At 49.8% G+C, this 22,482-nt stretch overlaps 2 non-coding genes across 2 annotated transcripts; one reads left to right on the forward strand and one right to left on the reverse strand.

Moving 5' to 3' along the window:
- Positions 1-7,807: 7,807 nt before the first annotated feature.
- Positions 7,808-7,880, reverse strand: TRNAV-AAC (transfer RNA valine (anticodon AAC)). Its single transcript has one exon. It is a non-coding gene; the product is annotated as a tRNA-Val (tRNA).
- A 9,937-nt stretch (positions 7,881-17,817) lies between these two features.
- Positions 17,818-17,899, forward strand: TRNAN-GUU (transfer RNA asparagine (anticodon GUU)). Its single transcript has one exon. It is a non-coding gene; the product is annotated as a tRNA-Asn (tRNA).
- Positions 17,900-22,482: the final 4,583 nt, after the last annotated feature.

The following is a 22,482-nucleotide window of genomic DNA, read 5'->3' on the forward strand; positions in this document are numbered from 1 at the left end:
CCATTCCTTATCTCTCTTTGTTATCCTCAGGAGAGTGATATCATTCACGGTCACCTGGTTGAAATGGGGTGATTTTATTAAGGGGACATTCAGAGGTGCCCGTTCCTGCTCAGCTGAATGGAAATGTTCCCCGCTGTTAGCCACGGGGTAGGGGGTAGGGGTGAAGGGATCATCCCAGAGAATTGGGTGTGTGTGTGGGGGGGGGTAGTTGGGTTTGTGCTGCATGTTAACCCGGAAACTGAAGCCCCTCCTTTTACATTGCAAACCCATTTTAAATGGCCAACCCAATGGATGCTTGGTATGGGAAATGGGGGCGCTACTCTCTGAAACCATTCCCACATGTTAAGAAGGTTAAAAAAGCCAAAAGACTGTGGCTTACCATGGCTGTCTGCAAGCCGAAATCTGTTGCCTGGCACTGCATGAATGATCTCTCACACCAAACTGGCAAGCCCTCAATATAAGAGGAAAAATGCGACCTTGTAACAAAAGCACATGTGCTGTGTAATGTGGACAGCAAAATTTAACGTGAAAGAGTGTACCCATTGTTATCTAAAATGTATCTTTTTTAACCACCTCTCCCTTCTCCTCCACCAGCTGCAAATGTTTCTCCTTCACTGAGGCTAGCGAAGATTAGAAGGAGAAAATGGCGGACTCGGGATGATATGTTCTCGGAGCTCCAGATGTCCTCCCACGCTGATTAGAAGGAGAGGTGGCGGGCTGAATCGCGGGATGAACAGAGCAAGTGGCGGGCTGAAGATGATAGGTGGCGTCAGCTTGCAGACAGAAGGCAAGAGTCGATGATCCGGCTGCTGGAGCATCAAACTGATATGCTCCAGCGTATGGTTGAGCTGCAGGAAAGGCAGCAGGAGCAGAGACCACCGCTACAGCCCCTGTGTAACCAACAGTCCTCCTACCCAAGTCCCATTGCCTCCTCACCCAGATTCCCAAGAACACGGTGGGGGGGCCTCCGGCCACCCAGTCACTCCACCCAAGATGATTGCCCGAGTTTTAAAGTTTTAAACTTTTAAACTGCAGTGTGTCCTGCAGTGTGTCCTTTTCCTTCCCTCCTCCCCCACCCATCCCGGGCTACCTTGGCAATTATCCCCCTAGTTGTGTGATGAATTAATAAAGAATGCATGAATGTGAAGTAACAATGACTTTATTGCCTCTGCAAGCGGTGCTCAAAGGGGGGAGGGGAGGGTGGGGTGGTTGGTTTACAGGGAAGTAGAGTGAACCGGGTGGGGGGGGGCAGAGGGTTCATCAAGGAGAAACAAACAGAAGTTTCACACCGTAGCCTGGCCAGTCACAAAACTGGTTTTCAAAGCTTCTCTGATGTGCACCGCACCCTGCTGTACTCTTCTAACGCCCTGGTGTCTGGCTGTGCGTAATCAGCGGCCAGGCGATTTGCCTCAACCTCCCACCCCGCCATAAATGCCTCCCCCTTACTCTCACAGATATTGTGGAGCGCACAGCAAGCAGCAATAACAATGGGGATATTCTTTTCACTTGAGGTCTCAGCGAGTCAGTAAGCTGCGCCAGCGCGCTTTTAAACGTCCAAATGCACATTCCACCACCATTCGGCACTTGCTCAGCCTGTAGTTGAACAGGTCCTAACTACTGTCCAGGCTGCCTGTGTACGGCTTCATGAGCCATGGCATTAAGGGGTAGGCTGGGTCCCCAAGGATCACGATAGGCATTTCAACATCCCCAACGGTTATTTTCTGGTCCGGGAAGAAAGTCCCTTCCTCCAGCTTTCGAAACAGAGCAGAGTGCCTGAAGACGCGAGCATCATGTACCTTTCCCGGCCATCCCACGTTGATGTTGGTGAAACGTCCCTTATGATCCACCAGGGCTTGCAGCAGCATTGAATAGTACCCCTTGCGGTTTATGTACTCGGTGGCTTGGTGCTCCGGTGACAAGATAGGGATATGGGTTCCGTCTATGGCCCCACCACAGTTTGGGAATCCCATTGCAGCAAAGCCATCCACTATGGCCTGCACATTTCCCAGAGTCACTACCCTTGATATCAGCAGGTCTTTGATTGCCCTGGCAACTTGGATCACAGCAGCCCCCACAATAGATTTGCCCACCCCAAATTGATTCCCGACTGACCGGTAGCTGTCTGGCATTGCAAGCTTCCACAGGGCTATCGCCACTCGCTTCTCAACTGTGAGGGCTGCTCTCATCCTGGTATTCTGGTGCTTCAGGGCAGGGGAAAGCAAGTCACAAAGTTCCATGAAAGTGCCCTTACGCATGCGAAAGTTTCTCAGCCACTGGGAATCGTCCCACACCTGCAACACGATGCGGTCCCACCAGTCTGTGCTTGTTTCCCGGGCCCAGAATCGGCATTCCACGGCATGAACCTGCCCCAGTAACACCATGATTTGCACATTGCTGGGGCCTGTACTTTGTGAGAGGTCTATGTCCATGTCAATTTCCTCATCACTCTCGTCGCCGCACTGCAATCGCCTCATCAGCTGGTCCTGGTTTTGCTTTAGCATGTCCTGGCTCTGCATATACTCCAGGACAATGCGCGTGGTGTTCATAGTGCTCATAATTGCCGTGGTGATCTGAGCGGGCTCCATGATCCCAGTGCTATGGCATCTGGTGTGAAAAAAGGCGCGAAACTATTGTCTGATGGAGGGAGGGAGGGAGGGAGGGAGGGGCGAGTGACGACATGGCGTACAGGTACAGGGAATTAAAATCCACAAAGGTGGCTGTGCATCAGGGAGAAACACAAACAACTGTCACACAGAATGGCCCCCCCAAAGATTGAACTCAAAACCCTGGGTTTAGCAGGCCGTTGATTTCACGGAGAGAGGGGGAAGCAAATGAATACAGAACAAATCTGGTCCATCTATTTTTTACATCTTAAGCTGGCAGCAGACAGTGCAGCATGACTGATAGCCCTCGGCATCTTCTGGGTGCTTGGCAGAAGATACTGTACTATGATTGCTAGCCATCATCGTCAAGACGGTTCAATAGGACTGCCGGCAGGACTGAGTCTCCAGGAGACAAAACATGTGTGCCCAGGTGCCTCTGATTGAACTAGAATACGATGACGACGGATACCAATAGTAATACACCATCTACTGCCAAAAGGCAAGGAGCTGCTGCTGTGTAGCAATGCAGCCCCACGTCTGCCAGCACCCAGATAGCCGATGACGGCTACCAGTCATACTGCACCGTCTACTGCCAAAAGGCAATTAGCTGCTGCTGTGTAGCAATGCAGTACCACATCTGCTGGCACCCAGATGACATATGGTGACGGTGACCTGAGCTGAGCAGGCTCCATGCTTGCCGTGGTATGTTGTCTGCACAGGTAACCCAGGTAAAAAGGCGTGAATCGATTGTCTGCCTTTGCTCTGATGGAGGGGGAGGGGCCTGATGACATGTACCCAGAACCCCCCGCGACACTGTTTTGCATGATCAGCCATTGGGATCTCAACCCAGAATTCCAATGGGCGGCAGAGACTAAGGGAACTGTGGGATAGCTACCCACAGTGCAATGCTCCAGAAGTTGACGCTAGCCTCGGTACTGTGGACGCGGTCCGCCGACTTAATGCACGTAGAGCATTTTATGTGGGGACATACACAATCGACTGTATAAAACCGATTTCTATAAAACCGGCTTCTATAAATTCGACCTAATTTCATAGTATAGACATACAAGCAGCTGCCTGTCCTCAGGAACAGTCTAAGCCTGCAGGGCCCCAGGTGGCAATGACCCAGCTGGGTCAGGCACCCTGATTTCCAGAGAACTGCCCTGGCTCTGTTCTCAGCAGCAAAGAAGTCAATTCCCCCCACCCCTGATGAATGAGCCTGGAGCTATATGCAGAGATGGGGGTTTCTCCTTTCACTCCTGCTGGGGAGTGTGGGGTCCCAGGGGGCATTTCTAGCAGAGCATTCGGAACTCAACTGGGGGAACCAGCCTTTCATTACAGAACGCTCACGTTCAGACTACATCTTTATTTACAGTTTTTTATAATACGATATAATCCTTCGATCCTTCAGTCCTAGTGTCACCATCGATAACATGGCTTGTTCAGTCTCGTAGGATACCAAGGGTAAATCTAACCAGCTCTTCAAATCCAAGAGAGTGGAGATAAATCACCTTTTTATTTACTTATTATTATCATCATTATTGTTATTTTTTATTATTATTTACGCTGGAGTCTGGACCTTGACTAGACCTTGACCAACAATTTTGGACCTTGACAAAAAATAATGGATTACCCCTAAGAACGGGGTTGTGTTACATTCCTTATGTCCTCGCTCCATCTTGTGGCCATTTCCTTTCCCTCCTTTCAGTGAAAAGCTTTGGGATTTTGTCTAGAAACTTTATTTCCTCGGGAGAGACCTAGGAGCGGGGGCTGCCTGCATGTACCAAGCACCCACTAGATTAGAAGGTGACCGACAAACACCCTTAAGATGAGGCAGCCGTCCCTGTAAAAAAAAATCATCTCCCTTCTTCACTTGAGTGACACCTTGAATCGTTCCTTATCCGGGCAGAGCCCAAGGCTTCACATCAGCAGCAACAAAACCATCTTTACGTGGCAGGAACCAACCCAAAATGTGCTTTAAAAGGAGCTGTCTCCTTCCTTCTGGGGTAAAATTTGTCATTATGGTCATCAATTTTCATTTCCCTTCTCTGAGGGCAGAGATGCGGTTGGAGCTACCTCAGGCTGGGATGTAGAGCCCATGTCCCCATCTGTCAGTCATTCTGGGAACCTGTCTCTGCTCACAGTGGACAGGCTGCTTCCAGCCTCTCCAACCAGCTCCTTAGCACTGGGGGGGGGGGGGGGAGTCCTTTGGCAAGCATAAGTGGCACATAGGAGAGACACTTTCACCAGATGCATTGGTGGTATAGTGGTGCGCATCACTGCTTTCCAAGCAGTTAATCTGGGCTCAATTCTCAGCCAATACAGTAATGTGATGTTTTCTCTACTGGGAATTGGTTTAATTTCAGTCACATTGTATCATTTATTAATGGAATGAGAGAATCAATGTCCCAAATCCCAGCAGGTCAGTTGTAGAAGAAAGGGGCAGGACTATACAATGAGCAGGTGGAGTCATCCTGGTATTACAATGTTGGGTTTATTTTTTTAAAAAATTCCTTTACTTTCCTCTCCCTTTTAGACTCAGAGCCTTTAAGGTCAGAAGGGACCAGTGTGACTCCACCCACCCACTCCTGTAATAGACCCTCCAGGGCTGGCGCCAAACATATTTGTGGGCCCCCCTGGGGAATGATTGTAAAAGGGGCTGGGGGCAAAAGCACAGTGGGGAGGGAGCTAGGGTTGGTCCCTGGAGCAAGGGAGGGTCCAGGGGTAAACTGCAAGTGCAGCAGGGCTGGGGAGGAGGTAAACAGGATCCCCACCCTGTCCCTGCCCACATAGAGCTGGTACCTACCTGGTTCTAGCCCATTTTCATCTCTCTCTGCCCTGAGCTGCCCCTCCTCCCACAGCAGCAGGACAGGTTCTCTTCCAGCCCTCTGGGGTGGATGTTGGGAGTGGGAGGAGCAGAGGCTAATGTGGTTACTCCTATAACTGGACTTTTAGTTTCCAGTCAGCACTGCTAACTGGACACTCAGGTCCCATTTTCTACTGGAGTTTCCAGTCTAAAACTGGATGCCTGGCAACAGGCCTGCCAGAAAAGCCATGGGGGGGAGGGGCAAGCAATCATTGTTAAGCCGGGGGAGGGGAAGCAAGTGGTGGGTGTGCTAGGGAGTGGAGAGGAGCTAGTGGGCAGGGCCATGTCTGCTATACTGCCCAGGTAGGTTGGAGACTGTGCGGATCAGCTGACACAGTATCCCCAGCCCAGGTGACGTGACAGCCTGTGGTGGATTCAGAGTTAGTGAGCCCTGGGCTCAGCTTCATTTTTGGGGTCCCTCCTTGGAACCCAGCCAAGAAAAAGAACATTCTCTCTTATCCCCCCACCCCCGTTTTCCATTCTTTTTTTCTTCATCCTCCTCCTATAAGCAATAGCAAGTAAATGAAAATAAAGTGAGGTACCTTGATTGTTCTTGTAGTCTAACTTATTTTTCCACAGACCACTTGAAAATCACAGAGGGTCTTGATGGACCACTTAATGATCTTTCCAAATATTGTAAAAAAACATTGGGGTGCGGGGTATGGCCAGGAGCTGGGGTGAGTGAGGGCTCTCAGGGTTGCGGCAGGAGGTTAGGGTGTGGATCACTTACCTGAGGCAGCTCCTGTTTGGTGCGAGGAGTGCAGGTGGGAATGGGGGTGGTGGTGCAGGAGCTCCCATTTGGTGCTCAGGATGGGGGTGGGGATGTGGGGGATGTGCAGGAGTCAGGTCAGGGGGCTGGGGAGGTGTGGGGGTGCAGGGGTCAGGGCAGGGGGCTGGGGAGGTGTGAGGGGTACAGGGGTCAGGGCAGGGGGCTGGGGCTGTGTGAGGGGGTGCAGGGATCAGGGTGGGCAGAGGACTGGGGGTGTGGGCTGGGGTCATGGGGGTGCTCATGGCAGGGGGCTGGAGGGGGTGTGCCCTGATTCCAGCCCCTTTCCCAAGGCCCTGCCTCTTCTCCTCCTCCTCCCTGGAGCGCGCTGAGGCTCTGCTCTTCCCCCTCCCTCCTGCTGGCAAACAGCTGATCGGCGGCAAGGAGAGGGGGAGGGGCAGGAATGGAGCACCTTGGGGGAAGAGGAGGGGGAGGAGCCTGGCTGCCGGTGGAGGCTGCCCTGCTGCAGCAGGAGCTGGTAACATCAAACTTCTGCCCCCACAGGAGAGAGCGGGGGCGGAGAAGAGTGGGCTGGGCCCCCTCTGGACCATGGGCCCGGCACCATGGCACCAATTGCACCATGGTAAATCAGGTACTGGTGGGAGGGGAGGCAGCTCTGTGCACTGTCCCTACCCCAGGCTGCGCATGAAGGTCCCTCTGCGCCCCTCCCCCAATAGGTGCAGAGATATGCCAGTAGCACTAAGGTGGCTCCCTACCCACTCTACCTCCATTCCTCCGTGCCACTCCCAGAAGTGGCTGGCATATCCCAGCATCCCCTGGGGTGGGGGAAGTGTCTCCACGTGCTGCCCCTGCCCCGACTACCAACTCCGCAGCTCCCATTGGCCAGGAACTGCAGCCAATGGGAGCTCTGGGGGCAGTGCCTGCGGGCAGCGGCACACGGAGGCCCCCTGGCCCTGCCCACCTAGGAGCTGCTGCCAGAAGGTTATGAGTATTGGTCACTTTGGGAGCTGCAGTGCCCGGGGTAAGCACCACCCCTCCTGCACCCCAAACACCTCCCCCAGCGCAGAGCCCATACCCCACATCCAAATTTCCTCCCATAGCTTTGCTTGTCTTCCTTTCACCCAGAACCATCCCTCTTCTCCTGGGCTGCAAGTAGCCATCCCTGGGAAGCCAAGAGGCAGGCACAGGATTCTACCTCCCAGCAGCCAACCGCACCTCCCCAGGCTTTGCAGAATGAATGGTGGCGCTCTACTAACCCCACTTCGCTGCACTGAGGCACTTAGCTTCTGCCCTGCCTTCCTCAGCATGACTTTGCTCTTTTGCCCCATTCCTGCCTCACTTCCTCCTTTGGCAAGTCATGCAAAGGAGGCCAGCAGGAAGAGCCGACCTCTATAGGCCAACCCCCAAGGGCAGAGGAGACCAAGCCACAAGGCTCCAAAAGGTGACTGGCTTAGAGCCTCTAGCTTTCCCCTACTGAGGCCAAGGCTTTTTCTCAGCTCATTTCACCACCCTTGGCCATGCAGGAGTTGGGGTTATTGCAGGGACAGGCCAGTGGCAGCAGTAGGAGCGCCTTGCTGGACAGCCAGGGGAGCTGGGAAAAGTAAGCCATAATGTTTCTGCCCGGTTTTGAACCGGGGGCCTTTTGCATGTTAAGCAAATGTGATAACCACTACACTACACAAACTCTGTCACAATGCTTTGCCCCTCCTTTCATAAGAACATAAGAGTGGCCCTACTGGGTCAGACCAAAGGTTAATCCAGCCCAGTATCCTGTCTGCCAACAGTGGCCAATGCCAGGTGCCCCAGAGGGAGTGAACCTAACAGGAAATGATCAAGTGATCTCTCTCCTGCCATCCATCTCCACCCTCTGACAGAGGCTAGCAATAGCATTCCTTACCCATCCTGGCTAATAGCCATTAATGGACTTAACCTCCAATAATTTATCTGCAAAAAGAACGAGGAGTACTTGTGGCACCTTAGAGACTAACAAATTTATTTGAGCATAAGCTTTCATGGGCTAAAACCCACTTCATCGGATGCATGCAGTGGAAAATACAGTAGGAAGATATATATATATATATATATATATATATATATATATATATACAGAGAACATGAAAAAATGGGTGTTGCCATACACTCTATAACAGGGGTTCTCAAACTGGGGGTCAGGACCCCTCAGGGAATTGTGAGGTTATTACATGGGGGGTCGCAAGCTGTCAGCCTCCACCCCGTCAAGGCTCCTTCCCCACTCTGAACTTTAGGGTAGAGATGTGGGGGCCTGCATGAAAACTTCTAAGCTTAACTACCAGCTTAGATCTGGTCCTCTGCCACCACTCCCAATGTGCTAATTCCCTTCCCTGGGTAGCCTTGAGAGACTCTTCACCAATTCCCTGGTGAATACAGATCCAAACCCCTTGGATCTTAAAACAAGGAGAAATTAACCATCCCCCCTCCTTTCTCCCACCAACTCCTGGTGGATCAAGATCCAACCCCCTTGGATCTAAAAAACAGGGAAAATCAATCAGGTTCTTAAAAAGAAGGCTTTTAATTAAAGAAAAAGGTAAAAATCATCTCTGTAAAATCAGGATGGAAAATAACTTTACAGGGTAATCAAACTTAAAGAGCCCAGAGGACCCCCCTCTAGCCTTAGGTTCAAAGTTACAGCAAACAGAGGTAAACACCCTAGTAAAAAGTACATTTAGAAGTTGAGAAAACAAAGATAAAACTAACATGCCTTGCCTGGCTGTTTACTTACAAGTTTGAAATATGAGAGACTTGTTCAGAAAGATTTGGAGAGCATGGATTGATGTCTGGTCCTTCTCAGTCCCAAAAGCGAACTCCCCCCAAAACAAAGAGCACAAACAAAAGCCTTCCCGCCCCACCAAGATTTGAAAGTATCTTGTCCCCTTATTGGTCCTTTGGGTCAGGTGTCAGCCAGGTTACCTGAGCTTCTTAACCCTTTACAGGTAAAAGGATTTTGGAGTCTCTGGCCAGGAGGGATTTTATAGTATTGTACACAGGAGGGCTGTTACCCTTCCCTTTATAGTTATGACAACCCCAAACCCCGCTTTGCCTCCAGCATTTATAATGGTGTTAAATATATAAACAAGTGTTTTTAATTTATAGGTGGGGTGGCACTCAGAGGTGAAAGGGGTCACCATTAAAAAGTTTGAGAAGCACTGCACTATAATGAGAGTGATCAGTTAAGGTGAGCTATTATCAGCAGGAGGAATAAAACCTTTTGTAATGATAATCAGGATGGCCCATTTCCAACAGTTGACAAGAAGGTGTGAGTAACAGTAGGGGAAAAAATAAACATGGGGAAATAGTTTTACTTTGTGTAATGACCCATCCACTCCCAGTCTTTATTCAAGCCTAATTTAATGGTGTCCAGCTTGCAAATTAATTCCAATTCAGCAGTCTCTCATTGGAGTCTGTTTTTGAAGTTTTCTTGTTGTAATATTGTGACTTTTAGGTCTGTAATCGAGTGACCAGGGAGATTGAAGTGTTCTCTGACTGATTTTTGAATGTTATAATTCTTGATGTCTGATTTGTGTCCATTTATTCTTTTGAATAGAGACTGTCCGGTTTGGCCAATGTACATGGCAGAGGGGCATTGCTGGCACATGATGGCATATATCACATTGGTAGATGTGCAGGTGAATGAGCCTCTGATAGTGTGGCTGATGTGATTAGGTCCTATGATGTTGTCCCTGAATAGATATGTGGACAGAGTTGGCAATGGGGTTGTTGTAAGGATAGGTTCTTGGGTTAGTGTTTTTGTTGGGTGGTCGCTGGTAAGTATTTGCTCCAGGTTGGGGGGCTGTCCATAAGCAAGGACTGACCTGTATCCCAAAATCTGTGAGAGTGAGGGATCGTCCTTCAGGATAGGTTGTAGATCCTTGATGATACGTTGGAGAGGTTTTAGTTGCGGGCTGAAGGTGATGGCTAGTGGCATTCTGTTACTTTCTTTGTTGGGCCTGTCTTGTAGTAGGTGACTTCTGGGTACTCTTCTGGCTCTGTCAATCTGTTTCTTCACTTCAGCAGGTGGGTATTGTAGTTGTAAGAATGCTTGATAGAGATCTTGTAGGTGTTTGTCTCTGTCTGAGGGGTTGGAGCAAATGCGGTTGGGTCTTAGAGCGTGGTTGTAGACAATGGATCATGTGGTGTGGTCTCGGTGAAAGCTGGAGGCATGTAGGTAAGTATAGTGGTCAGTATGTTTCCAGTATAGGGTGGTGTTTATGTGACCATCACTTATTAGCACTGTAGTGTCCAGGAATTGGATTTCTTGTGTGGACTGGTCCAGGCTGAGGTTGATGGTGGGATGGAAATTGTTGAAATCATGGTGGAATTCCTCAAGGGCTTCTTTTCCATGGGTCCAGATGATGAAGATGTCATCAGTGTAGCACAAGTAGAGTAGGGGAGTTAGGGGATGAGAGCTGAGGAAGCGTTGTTCTAAGTCAACCATAAAAATGTTGGCATACTGTGGGGCCATGTGACTACCCATAGCAGTGCCGCTGACTTGAAGGTATACACTGTCCCCAAATGTGAAATAGTTATGGGTGAGGACAAAGTCACAAAGTTCAGCTACCAGGTTTGCCATGACATTATCGGGGATACTGTTCCTGACAGTTTGTAGTCCATCTTTGTGTGGAATTTTGGTGTAGAGGGCTTCTACAGCCATAGTGGCAAGGATGGTGTTTTCTGGAAGATCACCAATGGATTGTAGTTTCCTCAGGAAGTCAGTGGTGTCTCAAAGATAGCTAGGAGTGCTGGTAGTGTAGGGCTTGAGGAGGGAGTCTACATAGCCAGAGAATCCTGCTGTCAGGGTGCCAATGCCTGAGATAATGGGGCATCCAGGATTTCTAGGTTTATGGATCTTGGGTAGCAGATAGAATACCCCTGGTCAGGGTTATAGGGGTGTGTCTGTGCAGATTTGTTCTTGTGCTTTTTCAGGGAGTTTCTTGAGCAGATGGTGTAGTTTCTTTTGGTAACCCTCAGTGGGATCAGAGGGTAATGGTTTGTAGAATGTGGTGTTAGAGAGCTGCCTAGCAGCCTCTCGTTCATATTCCGACCTATTCATGATGACGACAGCACCTCCTTTGTCAGCCTTTTAGATTGTGATGTCAGAGTTGTTTCTCAAATAAATTTGTTAGTCTCTAAGGTGCCACAAGTACTCCTCATTCTTTTTGCTGATACAGACTAGAACGGCTACCACTCTGAAACCTATTAATTTATCTAGTTCTCTTTTAAACCCTTTTATAGTCCTAGCCTTCACAACTTCTTCAGCCAAGGAGTTCGACATGTTGACTGTGTGCTGTATGAAGAAGAACCTCCTTTTATTTGTTTTAAACCTGTTGCCCATTAATTTCATTTGGTGGCCCCTAATTCTTATACACCGCTACCTTGATATAACGCGACTCGATATAACATGCATTCGGATATAACATGGTAAAGCAGTGTTCCGGGGGGGTTGGGGGGGCAGGGCTGCGCAGTCCGGTGGATCAAAGCAAGTTCAATATAATGCGTTTTCACCTATAACGTGGTAAGATTTTTTGGCTCCCGAGAACAGCGTTATATCGAGGTAGAGGTGTATTATGGAAACAAGTAAATAACTTTTCCTTATTCACTTTCTCCACACCACTCATTATTTTATATACCTTTATCATATCCCCTGTGGCAAACCCAGGACAAACAGCTACAAAGGGGGTAGTAATCAGTCCCAGGGGGTTAAAAAGGCCTCTCCCAAGCCACTGAAGAGAGAGAACCATGGGGAAATAAGGTTCAGATGGGCAAGGGGTTACCAGGGAACTAATTAGGTTCAGCTGGCTCTAACTGCTTGGGACCTTTTTAAACCCTCCCCGGCGTGGAAGGAGGGGGGAGAGAGAGCGAGAGAACCAGGGAAGCTGCCAGTAAGTTAGGAGCAGCAAGGCTCTGAACCCTTCCTGCAAGGAAGGCTGCACTCTGTCCCCAGAAGGGAAGATAAACAAGCACAAGGGGCTGACTGAGAAAAGGAATAGCCAAACCCTGTGCTACCTGCAAGGATTTGCCTTGCCCAAGCCTGTGTCTCCAAGGCTAAAAAGGACTGAGCCTGCTGAGGAGAAGAAGGTACTTTGCCACCCCCCCTTTAGTCTCCTCTTTTCCAAGCTGAAAAATCCTAGTCTCTTTAATCTCTCCTCATATGGGACCCATTCCAAACCCGAATCATTTTAGTTGCCCTTCTCTGAACCTTTTCTAATGCCAGTATATCTTTTCTGAAATGAGGAGACCACATCTGTATGCAGTAGTCAAGATGTGGTTGTGCCATGGATTTATATAAGGGCAATAAGATATTCTCTATCTTATTCTCTATCCTTTTTTTAATGATTCCTAACATCCTGTTTGCTTTTTTGACTGCCGCTGCACACAGCGTGCTCGTCTTCAGAGAAATATCCATGATGATTCCAAGATCTCTTTCCTGATTAGTTGTAGATAAATTAGCCCCCATCATATTGTATGTATAGTTAGGGTTATTTTTTCCAATGTGCATTACTTTATATTTAGCCACATTAAATTTCATTTGCCATTTTATTGCCCGGTCACTTAGTTTTGTGAGATCTCTTTGAAGTTCTTCACAGTCTGCATTGGTCTTAACTATCTTAGGCAGTTTAGTATTGTCTGCAAACTTTGCCACCTCACTGTTTACCCCTTTCTCCAGATCATTTATGAATAAGTTGAATAGGATTGGTCCTAGGACTGATCATTGCGGAACACCACTAGTTACCCCTCTCCATTCTGAACACACTGATGTGTGAACCTGGAGAAAGTGGTGGCAGCCCTTTGATAGGTCAGCTGGTAGAGCAAAGGACTGGAGCCGGCACTCAGGAAGTCAACCTTACATCGCCCTTCTGACTCCAGCTTGAAGGAGAGCTTCTTTTTCTTCCCCTTGCTGAGAAAGACCAAGAGAAGAAAGAAAGGTCAGGTGGGCCAACTCGGTGCACAAGTCCACACAGTCTTTTATTGCTTGGGAGCCCGAAATGAGGACTCATGGTGGATAAAGGCACCGTTGTGCTTCCAGAAAACAGCCCACCGCTGCACACAAAGGGACCAAAGAGCATCCCAAAACCTGGGATTAAATCAGGGACCTCTAGATCTTCAGTATAATCCTCTCCCAACTGAGCTACCTCAGCACCTGAAGGGCACTTTTTTGGCTTGCTCCTTCTCTGTCTGGGATTTTTTTGTCAGCCATAGTACACAAAAAGGGCATCATTGCGAGCACCCATGAAGACAAGATGAATTTTTGCCTACCTTGCTCTCCTTGACTTGCTTCCTCACCCCATTCCTGCCTTAGACCCTGGGTTACCTGGTGGCTGAAGGTGGTCCATTGTCTCAAGCGGTGCCAGAGCCTGACACAGTGCCCCTGGGCAGCCTTTCCTCTGCACATGCTGGCAGTGCACATTTGCAAATACTTTAAAGCTCCTGTCAGTAAGTTCTGGGGACAGTTGCTCACCCAGTGGTACATTGACCTCTGTTCAGACTGAGCCAAAGGGGGGGGGGGGCTTGCTGCTGTGGCCGCTGCTGCTTTGAGGGCGGTCACTGTTGCAGTTGAAGCCATCCTGCAAGCACCTTCAACCTAGCCACCCACTGAAAATCCTGTAGGATGTAAGGTGGGAGTAGAAGAACACTCAGGGGAGGGGCTTCCTAATCTCCTCCCCCTTCTGACATTATCAGCCATTCCATACCCAGTGCTGCACCCAGTGAGGAAAAAAAATGCGGCCATATCCAAAGAGACAGTTGCATTCGTTGTGGTTGCCCTGCCATTCTTCTCGGGCCTGACCTGACCTCCAGCTCAGCCACCACTGACAATTGAAAAACAAAAAAGTAGAGCTGTAAAAGGCTTCAAAGCCCACCAGGCCCAACCCCCCTTCTAATACGGCAGAAAATCCGCACTTCTCCTGACTAGGTAGGGACATCCTATTGCCCCACAAGAAGTGGAAGGCCATCATGTTCGGTCGACGCAGCACTCGTGGAGCAGGGGGAAATACATGGCTGAAGAAATTCCCCACAGCCAAAAGATAGGTCTTGAGCATCACAACTTTGTAGGCTAATGACAAGGTTCACTTACGCCACCGGCCAAGCCATTCCTCACAGGCCAGCAACTGTTTCTCCCAGTTCACATTCCCCACCTCGTCCCCAACCAAATGCTAGAAGGCCCAGCTCATCAACCTGCCCACTCTTGCAGCCCTTCTCTTCTGCCCTGACTGATAGGGAGGAATATTAAGCCACCCTCCCTTAGGCCCGTCCTTCAGCATTCCTGGGGAACACCAACACCACCCAAGTGACTTTGGGCCACTATGTCAACCAATAGGGCTGCCTCCTAGGCCAGGCTGCAGCCCAGCTTCAGGACTCAGAGGAAATGGAGCTTGCATCCCTACCTACAGGACTCCAAGCACAGCCAGCTTTCTGGATCGAACGTCCCCTCTTGTGCTCTAGTCACAACATCTAGTGGGCAAAAGATAGGCTACCATGTCATTTGAGAGAGCAAGATGAAGCTTTGGAAATCCCAGGATGGTTAGCTGGCAGCCAAAGGAACCCACGGTCCTACTGAGACTTGAACTTAAATTGCACGATTCAAAGCACTGCGCGTCAGCCCTTACACCATGGGACCAGCAGGGGAGCTGTTGATTCCTGGTATGGAGGACTCTGTGGGGACATTTTTTTCTGGCACTGAGGACCCTGAGGGAACATGCCTCTCTGGCCAGCCCTGCATTTGCTCAAAAAGTCAGCACACAGTGCTTTGCTGCAGGCCCAGAGGCCTTTCTTCCTACAGACTGCGAGGCCAGTGGACACATGAGGAAGTAACACCTTCAGTCCCAGGCAGTAAAGGGCCCTTCCTAGGAAAGGCCAAGTCCTGAAAAGGAAAAACTGGAGTCAAGGAGAGTCCTACTGAAGTTCTTGGGGGATATCACAAGGAGAAAGTGTCTCTCTGCTTGACCAGAGACTTGAATCCTGGACCCTCAGATTAAAAGTCTGATGCTCTACCAATGAGCTAGTCAAACTCACATTCAAAATAGCAAATTAAGTGCAGAAGAGAAACTAGTCAAGAAAAAGAGGGCCGGAAACAATACAGAAAACCTGATTCTCTCGCTCTCCTAGCAGTCCTAGCCCCAGCCTGCTCCTCCATCTGGTGCCCTGAGGCCTTATTCTTTTTTTAGTTAAATATCAAATCCAGGAGAAAACACAGTTATACAAAGCAAAACGAAATCACAAACAGAAATGTCATTGGAAATACAAAAATAAAAAGGGAAAATGCAATACCCATCACTTTATCGTATCTGGGCCATTCCTGTATCGAGAGCACCCGCTAAGGTCCCTGTGTGCTTACGAGAAACCCAGAGGAACTCATACCACAGCCTGAACATGAAAGTCAACTGCTCCCAGGTGCCGCAGTAAAACCCTTTCCCTGCTGTGATGTTGCACTCCATATGATTTTATGAAAATATGCTAATAAATGAATATAATGTAACTGGAATATGCTTCATGCAAAAGGTCTTTTGTAAGGTATAATTACAAATCTTATAATCTACTGTGTGTGTTCATCCTATTTGTATGAACCTATCGTTCTTGTGTCTGAAACTAGAAATATAACTCTGAGGTCCTGTTGTAATTATGCAAAGTGTGAGCCATTAATAGTGGTTTGGAATCTTGATGGCTCCCATTAACCAGGACAATTGACTGTAGATGGCTCTGTCCTGCACCATCTGTGAGTCAGGCCAGGAAGAATGAAGGCTTGGGGAGGAGTGGTAGATACGCTGGAGGGTAGGGATAGGATACAGAGGGACCTAGACAAATTAGAGGATTGGGCCAAAAGAAACCTGATGAGGTTCAACAAGGACAAGTGCAGAGTCCTGCACTTAGGATGGAAGAGTCCCATGCACTGCAACAGACTAGGGACCGAGTGGCTAGGCAGCAGTTCTGACCTAGGGGTTACAGTGGATGAGAAGCTGGATATGAGTCAACAGTGTGCCCTTGTTGCCAAGAAGGCTAATGGCATTTTGGACTGTATAAGTAGGAGCATTGACAGCAGATCGAGGGATGTGATCATTCCACTCTATTCGGCACTGGTGAGGCCACACCTGGAGTATTGCATCCAGTTTTGGCCCCCCCACTACAGAAAGGATGTGAACAAATTAGAGAGAGTCCAGCGGAGGGCAACGAAAATGATTAGGGGGCTGGGGAACATGATTTACGAGGAGAGGCTGAGGGAACTGGGATTATTTAGTCTGCAGAAGAGAAGAATGAGGGTGATTTGATAGCTGCTTTCAACTACCTGAAAGGGGGTTCCAAACAGGATGGATCTAGACTGTTGTCAGTGGTACCAGATGACAGAATAAGGAGTAATGGTCTCAAGTTGCAGTGGGGGAGGTGTAGGTTGGATATTAGGAAACACTATTTCCCTAGGAGGAGGATGAAGAACTGGAATGGGTTACCTAGGGAGATGGTGGAATCTCCATCCCTAGAGGTTTTTAAGGTCAGGCTTGACAAAGCCCTGTCTGGGATGATTTAGTTGGTGTTGGTCCTGCTTTGAGCAGGGGGTAGGACTAGATGACATCCCGAGGTCTCTTCCAACCCTGATTGAGGGTTAGAATAACATTTCTGAACAAACGATTGGTTGAGCTAAGTGCAAATCCCTGTTATAACCCCTCCACCCCCATCCAGTAGCCCTAGGGCATGTTCCAAGCATTGGATTCGATTCGCTGAGTCAGCTTCCTGCAACGAGTTTCAGCCTTCTGAGAGGCAATTTGTGAGGGCTCACCACTTTCAGATGTTCTTGTGTAATTCTCATCCATCCAATTCAAATGAGTTTGAAATTACTCATAGCAACGTTCTTTCACCTACTTTGGTAAACTGAGAATAGTTAGCAAATGTTGTACTGAGATACCAGTCAGTGGGGAACAGAGTGATAGTCATTTGTAAACCAGTTGTATTAAGAACCACAGGTCTCTGGATGGGGGTAGACCACCATGGGGATGGATGTGTCACAGACAATTTGGAGGGAGGTGGCGGAGTAGGGGGTGGAAGAGGTTTAATTAGGGTATATTTTCCTTTGGTCCCAAAGGAGGCAGCACGACATGTCCAATGAAAAGGGGGTGTCATGCCTGAAGAATTTACAATATCCACCAAAATAACAGTAATAACAAGACAAACAACACAGAACACAATTTTTTGTTGCGACAGTGAACCCATGGTGGTCTGGGTTGTTCCTCCAGTGGCATCAGCTTGCCCATAAACTGTCTGAAAAACAAAATAAACATTTCCTAGCCCCTTGGTGGGGACAGATTATTGCTTTAAAATGCCTCTTTCTTTTTACAAATTTTTTGCTGACTGCAGGAAAACAGAAGAATTACCTTTATATATCTTTTTGTTTGTTTTATACAAAGGATACTTGCTGCATATCTAGGCAGAGTAGGCGTGTCTATGTAAACATGGTCTGTTCCTGAAGTCTTTCCCCCAGCTCATCACTAGATGTGAGGGGGGAGCTCATTCAGACCCTCCGTACACTTAGTATTTAAAAACTCCTTATTGTCCCTATTCTGCTGGCCTAAGATTTCTCCTCCTGTCCTTTATTTACTAGCTCAGGTGAGGTGGCTGAGTGGTTAAGGTGATGGACTGTTAATCCATTGTGCTCTGTATGTATGGGTTCAAATCCCATCCTCATCGGAGGCATCTAGTCTTCCTTTAGAAACAACCATCTTCCCTCTTTGGTACAATGACAGACCAAACCATGCTGCTTCCTGCAAACAAAAACCATCTCAGGAACTCAGATTTCACACACACACACCCTGCTTTAAATAAAATGTCTAAATACCAAATTTCTAAAAGAACTCTCTAGTCCCGTATTTCTTAGTTTTTATCTCAAGAGGTAACATCCTCATAATCTCCACCAAACACCCCAGGACCTCCCCAAATTATTAAAATGCCCCCATCCTCAGCAAGGCCACAACAGTGACCCACAGCTAGAATGTCTAGGCCAAGCTGTTCTGAAGGAGGCATTTCAAACATTTTCTTTCTGCTTCCCTTGGCAAGGTCTGACTGGGAAAACAAAATCCCCCAAATTGAAAATTTTCTGCTGTGAAACCAATTCTAGTCTGTTTGGGGACTTTGATTTGAATATATTATTATTATTCTCTTCTGATCTCTGAATTATTTCAGTTCAGTCTTTGTCCTCCAGGTGTGTTTCCAGGTATTGAGTTGTGGGGAAAGAGGCCAAGTCATGATTCCTCTTCCCCTCTTTCATAGTTTCTTCCAACTTGCTAGGAAGCTGCTTTGCTACAATGTGAGTCAAGCAGTCTCCATTGTCTCCATGCTATCTCTCCTGTAATAAACATTGCAGCATGGCTGGCCTGGGTCATCTGACATGGGCTCATGGAGCTAAAGCCGTGGGGCTAAAAACTGTGGTGCAGATATTTGTGTTCATGCTCAGGGCCGGCTTTAGGCCAATTCCCCCGATTCCCCTGAATTGGGCCCCGCACCTAAGAGGGCCCCGCGCCCAGTGGTGAGCTGGAGCCGGTTCCCAAGCTCCGTCAGGTGTCCGCCCTGCCCCCGGCCCCAGCTCACTTCCCCCTCTTCCCCTGAACGCTCTGCCCCCTTCTCCTCCCCATCCCCTGCTTCCTGCAAATCAGATGTTCGCATGGGAAGCCTGGAAACAAGCAGCGGCAGGTAAGCTGGGGTGGGGGGCCCCGAGGACGGCTCCAGGGAGGCGTGGCGCAGCCCAGTACAGCTCCGGCCGAGCAGCTCCCTCTGGCCCCGGCCCCAGCCGAGTGGCTCCGGCCCTGGCCCCGGCCCCGACTGTGGCTGGGCGGCACAGCTCTGGCCCAGCCCCAGCCCCAGCCCCAGCCCCGGCCCCGTCTCTGGCTGGGCGAAGCAGGTAAGCAGCATGGTAAGAGACCAGGGCCAGGGGTGGGTTGGATAAGGCAGGGGCAGGGAGGCCTGGGGACAGGGAGCGGGTGGCAGGGGTTGGATCGGGCAGAGGTTCTGGGGGGGCAGTCAGGGGATGGGGAATGGGAGGGTTGGTTAGGCGTGGGAGTTCTGGGGGGTCTGTCGGGGTGGTGGTGGATGGGGTCGGGGCAGTCAGGGGACAGGGATCAGGGCGAGTTGGGTAAGGGGTGGGGTCCTGAGGGGAAGTTAGGGTGGGGGGTCTTGGGAAGGAGTGATCAGGGGACAAGGAGCGGGGGCGGGGGTTGATGGGTTGCGGTTTCTGAGGGGGTCACTCGGGGGCAGGACATGGGTGGGGGTCGGATGGGGAGTTGTACTCACCAGGAGGTTCCCTACCAGGTCTTCGGCGGTGGGTCCTTCAGTGCCGCGGAAGACCTGGAGCGAAGACCTGGAGCGCCGCCGGGTGAGTCATCCCTGCCAGGGCCCCATTGAATCTGGCCCCGCACTTCCTAAAGCCGGCCCTGTTCACCCTGAAGCCTGGGTTTGGAAACCCTCACCCCTCGTGCGGTCTCAGAGGTTGGGCTCAAGCCCATTTGTCTGCACTGTAATTTAATAGTCTTGCAGCCCAAGCCCCATAAGTCTGAGTCAGCTGACCCGGGCTTTGAGACAGGTGCCCTCAGTGTTTTAATCGCTGTGTAGACATAATGTTAGGATACGTCTACAGTGGAATGAAACACCCACGGCTGGCCCGTGTCGGATTAATCAGGGTCATGCGGCTTAGGCTGTAAAGTTGCAGTGTATGTGTCTCGGCTCAGGCTCAGTACCCTGCTCTAGGAGCCCAGAAAGTTGGGAGGGAGTTTAGCAAGTGGAAATGGTAAATCCTGGACTCAAAAGCATTTCTCCATTGTTCTGTCTGCTTTGGGGCAGTGACAATAACACGGCCTGCTGCTTTCATTATATCATAGGGTAATTTAGGATTTTCATTCTTAGACACAGTGCACAAAGCAGGACTCGATGCTCAGCATAAACGAAATGAGCTGCCCACAAATTCTGGCAGCCACAATGAGGCATTTGGTGTAAGAGCTCAGACCAGCCCCTGTCCCAGAGGGAGGAGGTTGTTTGCAAGGGACTGGGACACTGAACTATCAGCTCTTAACTCCCAAACTTTCAGTAATTCTATTATCATTACCTGTGGATGTTATTTAAACCATAAGAAAAATCACACTGGGCTAGACCAAAGGTCCATCTAGCTCTGAATCTTGTTTTCTGACAGTAGCCAATGCCAGGTGCCCCAAAAGCATCTCAACAAGGCACCACTGTGAGTTGAACCCAGGATTTTTTTGTTTATGAAACAAGGGCTTTAGCCAGCAAAGGCATGGTGCCTACAGCTGTTAAAAGGATTGTGTCTGCCCACATCTGACTCTCTGCCAACCTCCATCTGGGCCAGACAAGCATTGCTTGTGTTTGGATTCTGTAAAGCAGAGGAGCAGGTGAAGTTTTGCTCCCCAGGTCTATGCTACAAAACAATTTACCTCCCTAAGCAATGCAGATACATCAACCTAACCCCGGTGTAGATAGCACTGTGTCAACAGGAGGGCTTCTCCCATCAACATCGCTTGGGGAGGTGTTGGGTTAGTGAAGACGCAAAGAATAGGTGGCCCGTGACTCTTACATTTGGGGAGGCTGGGTGTGAGCGCTGGAAGCTCCATAGAAATTGGGGGGCATTGGTGCCCCCCACTCCACCCCCTTTGCTCGTTCTCCTCAATCTGAGGCCCCACCTGTGCTCCCCCCTTGCTCCCGTTTGGCCACTTCCCACCCCCACTCTTCCTCTTTGGCTGAGGACTGCTGGTCCACCTTTCACTCGCTCCTCTCCTCCCCCAAGGCCTCCTTGCCTGCTGCTTGTGCCTCTCCATCCCCTACCCCAAGGTCTGCCCCCACCCACACCTCTCTGCCCCTCCCCTGAGACCCGCCCTGCCCACTGCTCACACCTCTCTGCCCCCTCCACTGAGACCCACCCTGCCCACTTCTCGCACCTCTCTGCCCCTCCCCTGAGACCTGCCCTGCACACCCTGTCACCTTTCTGCCCTCTCCCCCGAGACCCACCCTACCCACTGCTCACACCTCTCTGCCCCTCCCCTAAGACCCGCCCTGCCCACCACTTGCACCTCTCTTCCCCTCCTCTGAGACCCACCCTGCTCACCACCCATGCCTCTCTGCACCCTCCCCTGCCCTGTCCACCACTTGAACCTCTCTGCCCCTCCCCTGAGACCCACCCTGTCCACCTCTTTCTTCGGTCGTCTGTTGTTATTCCGTGAAACATCAAGAATGGTATAAAAAGCTGAGTTTACTCCAGGGTGCGGAAAGAAAGGAGCCACCAACCCCCTGGCAAAACTCAGTGACCCAGAGAAAACCTGCCCTCTGCTATCGCAATCACTGATGTACTGGGAATATGATGGAAAAGGGACTGTCTGAATTATCAAGGCAGGAAATGGACAACAATCTACAGCAATGTCATTAACCACAAACACACACTCATCATGCTCCAGCCAGAAGGGAAATGGGCAGGAATTCTTGCAGTTCAGCCATGGACACACTTACACAATGACACAGCAGTGAGTGTGTTGTGGAAGCTGGTCTGAGGAAACAATTGGAATTTATCACTCAGTGAGAACAGAACTAGAGTGTAGTGAAAGAAATGTGAAAAGTAAGTAGCTGTGACTGAGTGGTTAAGGCAATGGACTAGAAATCCATGGGGGTCTACCTGTGCAGGTTTAAATCCTGCCAACTACAGAGGAAGTTGTGGCTCTTTAGTTTCAATGGGAGCTGGGTCTTGTCTCGTCTCACTCTCAGGCTATGTCTACGCTGTGGGGTTATGCCACATTACTTAAAGTGTTTTAATTAAACAGCTGTTGCATGTCCACCCTATGCCCCTTGTGTCATCCATGCTAGCAACTCTTGCCTTGCCACAGAGAGCAGTGCACTGTGGGTAGCTATCCCACTGTGCAACTGGCCGCAGGGTGCTTTGGGAAGGGTTTGCAATGCCTCATGGGCCGGTACAGCATCACATGATGCAGGTTTCTCTATCCCATTGTTCCATGGGCATCCTACTAGATTGCCAGCTGCTTTTCAACTGCAATGTGCATGGCGGGGTAGAGACTGTTTGTGTGTGGGGAGAGACAGTGTGTGTCTTGGGGAAGAGTGAGTGTGTTAGCACACTGTCTCTAAGTTCAGACAGCTGCTGGAAGCAACCAGTCCTGAGGCAGGGGGAGGTGGACAGTCCCGACATCAGCCCCCACTTCCCTCACTGGCTCAGTTCAGCACAGCAGTCTCTGTCACATATACGCACACGCACACACACACAGCTGCCT

The sequence above is a fragment of the Emys orbicularis genome, chromosome 15 (assembly GCF_028017835.1).
Source record: "Emys orbicularis isolate rEmyOrb1 chromosome 15, rEmyOrb1.hap1, whole genome shotgun sequence".
Taxonomy (NCBI): Eukaryota; Metazoa; Chordata; order Testudines; family Emydidae; genus Emys; species Emys orbicularis.